Here is an 11488-nt window from a genome sequence, read left to right as displayed (position 1 = left end):
CTCCTCACCTGTGGCTCACCTCCTCCTGGCGTTCATCCCGAGCTCCTCATCCTTGGGGTTCATCCTGAACTCCTGATCCCATGGGGCAGGAAACCATGGTCACTTCTTCCTGGGGTTCATCCTGAGCTCCTGATCCCACGGTCACCTCCTCCCTGGGGTTCCTGGGGTGATCCCACTGCTGGACAGCCCACGGCAGGATCCAGGCCAGGGCCTGGCCCCTCACCTGTGCCCTGCACGAGGGATCTGCCCAGGCAGGAGCAGCCCAGCCTGGAGGCCGCCCAAGCCTCACTTGGGAGCTCATCCACTTATTCACTTAATTTTAATTAAGCCTCCTCATCCCTGACATTATGTCGGCTCGTGCTCTTCATCCCTGTTTTTATTGGAGAGCTTTAAATTTGGGCAGCACCCAGCGAAGCCGGCTTTTGGGAGTGTCTGGAACTCCCAGAAACTCCTCCACGAGGCTCCTTGCTGCAATCCCCCAAATCCAGGGGGGATTTTTGCACCTGGCTGTGGGCATGGGAGACCTGGGGGTGCAGGGATGGAGGTCTGGCTGTGGCTGCCCCCAGGCTGGGATTTGTGGAGCCAGGAAGGGATGGGAAGGGCTCCCTCCACCTCCTCACTCCTTGCTGCTGTCCAGGCTCAAAGCCCAGCCCGTTCTCCAGCTGATTCCCAGTTTCTCTCCTCCATCCCAGCTTCTCCTTGTTTTTCTTGTCCGCTGCTGCTCCCCTGAGCCTCGCCAGGCTCAGTCCCAGCTCTCCTGATGCTCTTTTCTCCCTGAGCAAGCCCGTGCCTGCCAGAGGCAGCAATCCTTCCTGCACACCTGTCCCCTCTGGCACGGGGGGCACCGGAGCTGCCAGCCCTGCCCGTGCTGGGAACGTCTGGGAACATCTGGGAACATCTGGGAACATCCCGCTGTCCCTAACTGACAGCCCAGTGCTCCCCTCACTGCCTGCTCCCAGCCTCAGGACATTCCAGCCCAGCTGTTTGGTGGGAAATCGGGATATTCCCCCTTCCTGGATTGCTGTGGGGGCAGAACATCCTAATTAAAAACCAGCGAGGTGTGGGGAGTGGAATTCCTTGGGGTTGTGGAGAGTGTAATTCCTTGGGGTTGTGGGGAGTGGAATTCTTTGGGGTTTTTCTGCTCGCACCAGGCTCCTGCTCTGCTTTATTTCACACGCCCTGGCTGCAATAAAATCGGGTTTGTGGCGCTGGCAAAGCTTCTGCTGCTTCCCCAAGGGCTGCGGGGGCACCGGCTCCTTGTTCCACCCTCCCCAAACCCCGCCACGACCCCGAGGTTTCCACCCCGGAGGGGTTCGGGTCCCGCAGCTCCACAATTCTCCCGTTTGAAGATCGGCGTAGCACCGGAGCAGGAGGAGATTTGATGGCAGGAAGGGGGGAAAGTGGAAAAACATCATCGGGGAGCGAAGCCCTCCCTCCATCCCCTCTCCCCACCGGCTTTTCCGCGCTGCCGAGGCTCCCCGCTCCTCTCCAGGCTTCCCCCCCTGCTTTTCCCCGCTGCGGAGCCGTCTCCAAGTGACAGCGGTGAGAGGATTAATTAAACTGCCTGTCAGGCCTTGGCAGGCGGCAGCTCTGCCACGCCAGCGCTAATTAATCCCAACAAAACCTACCTTTATCTCCAAACCCTGCCGCGGGCTGGGATGAGGCAGGAGGCCACCGCCAGCTGAATTCAGCGTGCCCAAGAGCCTGGCACCCACCCTGAGCACGGAGAGGGGCTGGGATGGGGATCCCACGCCCCGAAAGGCAGCTCTGGGAAGGGAAAGGGAAAGGGGGGGTCTGGCACCTGGGGTGACTCCAGATCTTGGGGGGGCTGGCAGCTCTCAGGCAGGTTTGGTGCTGGGTGTCCCCCCAGTGTGGAGGGGATGAAGAGGAAATTCCCCCAGTGTGGAGGGATTGAGGATGAAGAGGAAATTCCCCCAGTGTGGAGGGATTGAGGATGAAGAGGAAATTCCCCCAGAGTGGAGGGATTGAGGATGAAGAGGAAATTCCCCCAGTGTGGAGGGGATGAAGAGGAAATCCCCCCTTGCCCCTGTTTTATGCCCATTGGGATTTTATCAGGGAAGATCGGGATCATTTTCCCGATCTCAGGAGCACTCCCCTGGGGGGGCTCTGACTGTCCCATCCATGGGAGGGTCCTGCATGAATCCTGGCCCCTGTTGATGCTCCAGACACCTGGAAAGCCACATTTAACCCCGAAAGGGATGCCAAGAAACCCCTCAGAGAGGAGACACCCTCCGGGAGGGCACGGGTGTGCTGCTGGCAGCCTGGCACTGCTGAGTGCCCTGCAGTGCCCGGGCTCTGAGCTCAGAGCTGCCCTGCCTGCTCCTCCAGCCTCATCCCTGGGCTGAGGGAGGCTGATAAGAGCATTATCTGGAGCTGCAGGCAGGATGGAGCTGCTGCTGGTGAGGCAAAATCCTTCTCCTCGCTCCTAAAGAAGGGAAGAGGCCAGGCCAGGCCAGGCTGGGGTTGCACAAATCCATCTGCACACGGACTCAGCTGGAGTTTGGCCTGGGTGAGGATCATTCCCAGCACACACCGGTGGTCCTGTCCTTCCCGAGTTTATTTTCCAGCTGCATAATTTGGAGAACTTTAATTGCCCCATGATTAAGTGACTTTTGATTTCCCTCTCATCAAACGTAATCTCATTTGCTCCTTCTCCTTTCCCTTTTCTTTCTTTTTCTTCCCCCCGCCCCGTCCTGGAAATTGAATTAACATTCCATCTAATTACTCAGCCACTTCTCTAATTGCTGAAGGGACTGTGGTTGTTGTGCTCATTTAATTAATTGAGACCCGAGATGTTTAATGAGGAGGAGGATTTATTGGCTGGGGAGTTGGTGCGCAGGGCTGCCTGGCAGGAGAGGGAGGTGGATGCCAGCGGGGTAGAAAAGGCTGGATCTTAAATCCCTCTTTTTTTAAAATTTTTTTAAATTATTATTTTTGAGGTGTAAATATGAAAAAAAAAAAAAAAGAAAGAAAGAAAAAAAACCCCAAAACCAAAACACTTTCCCTGCTGGTTCAGTTGCCACTCTGGGTGGATCCTTTTTAATACAAATATCTGGATTAAAATTTGTCATGTCCCCTCCAAAGGTGACCCTGGGGATGCTCACCTGTCCCAGCCCAGCACCAACATTCCCAGTGTGTTACACCCCATTCCCAGTGTGCTGCACCCCATTCCCAGTGTGTTACACCCCATTCCCAGTGTGCTGCACCCCATTCCCAGTGTGTTACACCCCATTCCCAGTGTGCTGCACCCCATTCCCAGTGTGCTACACCCCATTCCCAGTGTGCTGCACCCCATTCCCAGTGTGTTACACCCCATTCCCAGTGTGTTACACCCCATTCCCAGTGTGCTGCACCCCATTCCCAGTGTGCTACACCCCATTCCCAGTGTGCTGTACCCCATTCCCAGTGTGTTACACCCCATTCCCAGTGTGCTGCACCCCATTCCCAGTGTACTGAACCCCATTCCCAGTGTGTTACACCCCATTCCCAGTGTTCTGCACCCCATTCCCATTGCTGTCCCAGGGCAGGGGTGGCTGTTCTGTCCCAGGAAGGTTTGGCTGTTCTGTCCCTGGCTGTGCCGTCCCAGGGAAGGTTTGACTTTCTTGTCCCTGGATTTTTTGTCCCTGGCTGTGCCGTCCCAGGGGAGGCAGCGCCGGGAACAGAGGCGCATTCAGGAGGGAGATAACAGCTCCTGCTGCTCCTGCCCTGCGGGCAGGTGGCTTTGGCTGCGCTCCCGTCAGGGATTTAAGGGATTCCGTTGTGTTTTGCGTTTCTGTTGGCGGGGAGCTGCCCATTCCTGTGCCTCCAAGGGCAGAGGATCCAAAGGAGGCTCCACTGGGATTGAGTTTGGCACAGTGAGGGTGAGGAGGCCCAGGCACAGGGTGCCCAGAGAAGCTGTCCCATCCCTGGAAGTGTCCAAGGCCAGGCTGGAGGGGCTTGGAGCACCCTGGGACAGTGGGAGATGTCCCTGATTCCTCTATCCCGATGCTCCAGGTCCTTGTCTGCAGCTCCTCCCCATCCCTGGGGTGCAGAACCTGCCCCTGTGCAAGGCTCTGCTCCGCGCTGATGCTTCCACGTTGCCATAATTTCCATACTTCCCCCACACCCCCAGCCAGCCAAACCACCCAAATGTTTTATCTGCAGCCCTGCCAGGCATCTGGAAGTTCCAGGCATCCCCATTTCCGTGGCAGAGGCTTTTATGGAAGCTTTGAAGTGGAGCCCCAGCCGCTCTCCCAGCGCTGGCAGCGGGGCTGGCCTGGCAGCTCCAGCTCCAAACCTTCAGCTGGAGCTCCACGGGATGCCTCCACAATGTGGGGTGGCCCCGCTCAGAGCCCAGCTTTTGGAAGGATTTTACCTGTCTGGAATGTGATGGAGCCCGTCTGAGCCCTCCGAGCCCCCAGGGGCAGCGAGTGCTCCAGTCCTGCCTTGCCAGGAGCAATGGCATCAATTCCCCGGGATGGCACCTGGAGTTCTTCTCCCCTGGATGTCCCTGTGGGTCACAGATCCATCCTGCCCCTCTCGCAGCACGGGGATGGAGCTGGAAGAGCAGATCCTGGGGGCTGCCCGTGCTGGGGGGAGGCAGAACAAGGATTGTCCCTGCTCCAAAAGGAGCCCTCGTGCATCTGGAACATTCCCTGAGGAATCGAGAGGGCTCAGACGGGCTCTGAGCAGCCCTGCTCTGCCCGGACGGGCAGGGGAAGCGGTTTGGGTGTCTGCGCTGGGGGTCAGAGACCTGGAAAAGACCTGAGGAAGGGGGTCAGAGCCAGCATTTATTTTGGAAAAGACCTGAGGAAGGCAGGCTCTGCTCTGGATCCCGTGGATCCCGCTCCGTGAGCATCAGCGTTCATCCCTTCCCCGGCCAGGACAAGCATCCGAGAAAACGAGGGTGATTTGGCCGCCGAAATCCCGTGTAAAACGTCCTTGGATCTGCTGCTGATGGGGAACATCTGAGGCTTTTGTACCCCCAAAATCTCCGTGTCCCCATCCCTTCCAGACATCCCACAGGACGGGGACACGGAGGAGATGCAGGACACCACGATCCTGCAAACCCCATCTGTTCTCCTGCCTAAACTTTGCTTTTGGGGACTCGGTTTATTAGAGCTTGAACTTTTAATCTGTTCCTAATCCAGAGCGTGGCTCCAAGGAAAGAGATGGATCTGGGGAAAAAGGCAGAGCCACGGCTCTCTGCATCCCAGGAGCTGGAGGAAAAGGGAACCATAAAAACAGGATGGAGAGAGCTCGTAACTCACAGTGCCAGAGGAGGGGTCGCCGTGCACAGACCCCACTGCAGGAACCACTTTCAATTAGGAATTTTTTTTTTTTGGCAGGTTCCCAATTTTGTGTCAAACTCTTCTTTCAGCTGGGTCAGCCTCATCTGTGTAATTGAGTCCCTGCTGAGCGGCGAGGCGGGAGGGTTGTCTTTGCTGCGAGGAAGGTGGAGGACTGCTCCCCACAGGAGAGTTTCCCATCCAGCTCCAAAAGCTGCCTCCGAGCTGGATTTTTCCATTATCAAAGAAAAAAAAAAAGAAAAAAAAAAAGAAAAAAAGAAAAAAAATTTTGGACACCACTGAATTTGGGTTGAAAATAAAATTATTTTTTCAAGACCTACGCAAAACAAAAAAATAGGACTACTCCGAGGTGTCCCACCTCTCCAGGCTGGATTCCAGGATGCAGCGCTTTTTGGCTGGCGCAGAGGGGGTGAGGCAGCTCCAGGGCAGGGATTGGGACATCCATGGCTGGTTTGGCCCGGATATCCGAGCTCTGCTCTCGCTCCCGCGGGCTGGGATGTGGCTGAGCTGGAGCGGGGTCTCCCCTGAGCTCCTCCTCAGCTTCCACTGAAAACATTTGAAAGCCTTTTTTATGGCCCGGAGCCTCCCCATGCCCCGGGGATTTCAAGGAGAAGTCATTCTTTAGCTGATTTTTGTTGACGCTCTGTGTAAGAGTTGCCATGGCTCTCGGCCGGCACACCTCTCCTGGCTGGAAAATCGGGGTTTGGGATGGGCAACGCGCGAGGCAGGGCTGCTGCCGTCACCTGCGGGGCCAGGCGGGGACACGGGGACAGCCCGGGGACACCCGGCAGTGCCCTGTCTCAGCCTCGCTTTGTTTTTTCGGTATTTCGCACTATTTTGTCACAATCCCCGCTTTCAAATATTATTATTATTATTATTATTATTATTATTATTATTATTATTATTATTATTATTACTATTATCATCATAATTATATTTTATTTTATTTTATTTTATTTTATTTTATTTTATTTTATTTTATTTTATATTACATTATTTTATTTTATTTTATTTTTTATTATTATTACTATTATTATCATCATCATTATTATTATTCCCATTATTATTATCATTATTACAATAATCATCATTATTATAATTATTATCGTTATTATAATTATTATTATCATCATTATTATCATTATTGTTGTTGTTATTATTACTATTATTATTATCATCATTATTACTATCATCATTATCATTATTATCATTATTGTTGTTGCTGTTGTTATTATTATTTATTATTATTACTATTACTGTTACTGTTACTATTATTACTATTTTTCTCCCGTTTTTCCCAGGCAGGGTGTCCCGAGCGTGCCAGACTTTCACGGCCCATTAGGATCGGGAATGAGTCCCCACGGCCGCGTCACCGGTGAATGATGAACAGCCCGGGCGGGCTGCAGCTCCCGGCGAGGGTGGGACCGCTGGGATGCAGCGATCCTGATGCTGGGGTGCTGGGATGCTGGGATGTTGGGATGCTGCCACCCCGATCCCTGCTTGCTGCCTGTCCCAGGGGACCCTCCCTGCAGAGCTGGGCTTTGCTGCTCTCAGGGGGTTTTTCTCCTCCCTAACCCCCCCTCAGCCCCTGGCACCGCTCAGCCCCCTCCTTAATTAATTTTGCAGACTCCACAGCTGGATTTGATGAAAAACATCCCACAAAAAGCCAATGAACAAGTCAGCGAGCAACACTGCGGCCTCTTCTAATGATATTTTCTTTGTGGTTTTGGTTTGGAATATCTCCCTCTGAACTGAAGGAAGCCGCCTGCCTCTTGGGCTGCAAGGATTTGCCTTTATCCCTTCATTTTCTCTCCTTCCTAAACGCTCAGTTCCGACACCTGGGACTCGACAGGAGTTTGAAGTTGGCCGTGGCACGGGAGGGAGTTGACCCCATTCCTTTCCCTGCCTCCTTCCTGCCCGTTCTTGCACCATCCTTGTTTGTGCCACCGCTGATGCATCTGCATCCCAAATTCCTTGGGATTTCACAAAGCCCGGCTCACGCCACGTGTGGCTCCTTGCAGGGACCTCGAGGGACCTGCTGCTGTCACCAGGGATTTGTCCCACACCCAGCTGGGGCAGGACATCCCTGTCCAGCAGCACTTTCAGCAGGTGTCACCTCGTCGCTGCATCCTTTGGGAAAGGTCTTTTATCCAAAGGGATCTGTGGGAGCCACCCCAGGCATGCTCCTTCCCTGGACCATTCCGGCTCCTCCAGTATGGTTGTATTTTATCTGTGGAGCTCTGGAAGGATTTTGTTCCGTCATCCTGGAATTTTTATGACTCCTTTGTGTGTATATAATGCGATTGCCCTGGAACAGAGGGAAATTAATCATAGTTGCTTTGTTAGTTTTCAGGAATTTTTAATGTCCACGTTTTTGTTCATCTGTCATGTCCAAATGTGGGGTCCATGGGCTATTTGACATTTCAAATGACTTAATTGCTTGGATTTTCCCCCTCGGTGTTTACGGACACTTGTTCCTCGTGGGTTTTGTGTGTGACATTCCATACTGCAGCTTTCCCTCCTGGTTCCAGTTCCTCACTCCATTCTGGTGGTTCACAACATCTCCTCTGGATCCGTGTCCGATCCCCCTCGCCTTGGGTGCCAGCAGCCTGCAGCCCATCCCTCCCCGTGCCAGGAGCAGCACTCCAGGCCTCCTCGGGGCTTCCTGCACCAGGAACGTGCCCGGGGTGTCCCTGCGGTGTCTGGTGGCCGGGCTGAGAGCAGAGGGGAATCTCCAGGATCAGCCTGCAAACATCCAGCTGGGAGACGCTCCAAATCCCACTGGATCAAGGGTGGCTTGACTGGTCAAGGAGAGGCAGCCAAGCCAAACAGGAGCGGCTCCCAAAGCTCCTCCACCAGCCAGAGGCCCCCAGTCACACTCTGGATTTTGTGATTTCGGTGCTGATACCATCCCAGTCGGAGACAGCAGGGTGAGGTGTGGGGATCATGGAATATCCCCCAGATCCCACAGGGGTCATGGAGCCAGGACGATCCCAACAATCCCAGCAGGCAGGCTGACATTCTGGGCTCCGAGCAAGCACCGGGGGATCGATGGAAGCTGCCTATCACCAGCCGTGTTACACACATCATTAGCAAAACGTTAATTAAAACAAAAGTTGCAAATTGTACCAGGCTGTGCTGCCTTTGCTGCGGCTCCGTAATGGCTTCGACGCTTCCTTGGGCACGTTCGCTCCTCTCCGCCGAGGCTGCTCTGCATTAAGTTGTTTGTTTAGCAGCTACTGGGGTTTTTGGCAGGACAACCGCTGCCTCCCGAGGGCTGTGGAGCAGGAGGGGGTCCTGCGGTGCTGTCCCAGAGCAGCTGGACACGTCCAGGTGAACCCTCCTGGTGCCAGAGAGCGGAGCACAGCACCCAGCGTGGTGCCCACGCCCCAGCAGCACCCTGAGCTGGGGCCAGGGGTCTTTGGATCCTGCCAGGGGTCTTTGGATCCTGCCAGGGCCCCTTGGATCGCTCCTGGGAAGGTGTCCTGGTGGGCCAAGGTCAGCTGGATCCCAGAGCCCTCGGTGAACCCCTGCAGCCCCGACGTGTGCTAAAGGAAACAGTCCCAGCGTATTAATACTTGCAAAAACAAACACGGGAGATGGGAGAAGGAAGGAGCCAGGCATTTAGGGAGCGTTAAGTCTCTCTTCTCTAAACTCTCATCTCTCTGTTTCCTACAGCCATTGACTCCCTGAGCATCCCGTGCCAGGAGCAGCCTCTGGAAATGGGCCCTTCCTTCCAAGGGGCACCTGAACCCCTCTCAAAGCCAGATTTACCTTTTTTTGGGGTCTCTTCAGCATCTCCAGCGCTCACATTGCAAAGCACACTCCTGATTTCCAGGTGGGATTGCAGAGAGAGGAGTCAAAGCCACGGGAGATGTGGCATGGCCACGGGAGATGCTGCAGGATCAGCAGCTCCATGAACCTCCCCATCTACTGCCTCTCCTCAGCATTCCCATGGAATCCTGGAATGCTTGGACTTGGAAGGTTGGGTTGGAAGGGGCCTTGAAGGCCATTTCTTCACTGGAAGGGCTGTCCATGGTGGAGTCACCACGGAGGGATGTAAGGGATGTGCAGAAGAGGGGACAGGGGTGGAGGAATGGCTGAACCTGATGATCTGAGAGGGCTTTTCCAGCTTAGGCAACTCAGTGACCTCACGAATCCAACCAAGCAGTTTGGTGCTCGCACAGAAAGCACAAAATCACTGCTCATCTCCCTGGCACTCATCAGCCTGGCCCGGCTGGCATCGACCTCCAGCCTGCCCCGTGCCAGGCAGCGACCCCGCCGCCCTCCCTCTGTGAAACCAGGTGGGGAAAGCCCCGGTGGAACCCCAGGGCTGACTGTGCCCCAAAGCTGCTGGCAGCCCCGCCGTGCCCTGCCCAGACCGGCTCCAGAACGCCCCCAGTTACCCAGGGAGGGATGCGCCCGTGGCCGGGGGCGTTCGGTGCCGCGGCGAGGGGACATTTGGGCACCGGGCCCGGGCTGCTCCTTGCACCGGGTCCGGGGGCAGCGCCGAGGGGTGCAAGGGTGGCGAGCCGGGGGAACGGGGCAGAACCGGGGCTCGGGGCTGGCAGCACCGGGGCGGTGTCGGCGCGCCCGGTTGAGCCCGGGCGGGGCGGGACTGGCACCGGGAGGGACCGGGGCGGCACCGGGAGGGACCGGGGCGGGGCGGGGCGGCCCCGTCGGCTCCGCTGCGAGAAGCAGCCGGTGCCTCCTCCGGGGGAGCCGCGGACTCGTCTGGCTGCGGGGCGGCAGCGGCAGCGGCACCGGGACGCACCGGGGCGAGACGGGCACCGGCACCGGAGCGCAGCCCGGCTCGGGACCGGGCGGGGCGGGGGAACCGGCCGGCTCCAAACCCGCCCCCCGGCTCGCCAGCGCCGGCCCCGGGCACCTGCCCGGCCCGGGACGCTCCTGCCCCGCGGCACCGGGGGCGGCTCGGGGGTCCCGGGGAAGCCCCTTCCCCTCGGTCTCAGCCCCGGGGCTTCGCCGCTGTTCATTCCCCGCCGCCCGCGCCCCGCGGTCGGATGCTGGCAGCGCCGAGCGGGGCAGAAGCGGAGCCTTTCGGGGTACCCGGGATGGGGGAGCGGGGGGACCCAGCGCCGTGCCGGGGTCCGCCCGGGCCGTGCGGCCGCCGCGGGACTTTGCTTCATACTTGGAGCCCGTCCCGCCACGCAGGAACACAAACACGGCGCGGGACGGCTCCGGCAGCGCGGGGGGGAGGAGATGGCTCCTGTCTAAATATTAGTTTAAGGAACGGAAGGATCTGCAGCCGGCATCGCCGGCCCCGTCACCTCCTCCCAGCCCCGGCCGCGGTGCTGACCGAGTCCAGAGCCGGCTGCGGCTGGGGCGTGAATTCCCCCCATCCTCGAGGGAGGGAATTTCCCCCTCTCGCCGCCGTGTCTCCGAAGGCTTTAACAAAACAAGGCAGACCTCGGTGTCTCTATTGCACATATATGGTAGCTTGTAGCCAGCACTGATTTAAATCCCATCCTCGCTCCGGGAGCCGATCCGCAATCAGGCGCCGGGTGAAGGGCACGGTTTATCCCAGCGGGAGAAGGGGCTGGTGCCTGTTGGAGGCGCCGTGTGAGTCCTGGATGCGTGCCGAGATCCCGGATCTAAAGGCAGGATCCCAGCGGATCCCAAATCCATCCTCTCGTGGCCGTGGGTGCTCCTGGGTTTAGCGCTCTGCCTGGCACAGGGCAGAGAAACCGAGCAGGGAAGGGGCATCTCTGAGCGAATTTTAGGGTGTGGGAGCGCTTGGGTTTGCCTTTCACCCTTCGGTTCCGACCCAAATCTGCCGCTGCGGCGGCTGCAGATGCTGCGCTGTGGTGGCAGTGCCCCGGTGTGACCGCCCGCGGTGTCACCCGGGCTCGTCCTGCGCCTCCATCCCAGCGGCTCCGGGGCTGGGGGGAAGGATGAGAGTTCCTACAGCCCGGGTTTTTGAGCAGGGCTGGGTGTCGGAGGGCCGGCTCGGTTCTGCCCGGCTCGGTTCTGCCCGGAGGAAGGCGCACGGGAGGGGTGGCGCATCCCGGGAGCGCCGGGTGCCCTCCCGCTGCCCCGGCAGGATGCGGCACCGGGACAGAGCCCTCGCGAGGGCAGAGCCCGGCACCTCCCAGGCCTCGGAGCTGCCGCGGTTTGCGTGGCACAGCCCGGGGGACGCGCAGGGACAGGGGCTGGGCACC

The sequence above is a fragment of the Passer montanus genome, unplaced genomic scaffold, assembly GCF_014805655.1.
Source record: "Passer montanus isolate IOZ18808 unplaced genomic scaffold, ASM1480565v1 scaffold156, whole genome shotgun sequence".
Taxonomy (NCBI): Eukaryota; Metazoa; Chordata; class Aves; order Passeriformes; family Passeridae; genus Passer; species Passer montanus.
Note: the sequence above shows the minus strand (reverse complement) of the source record.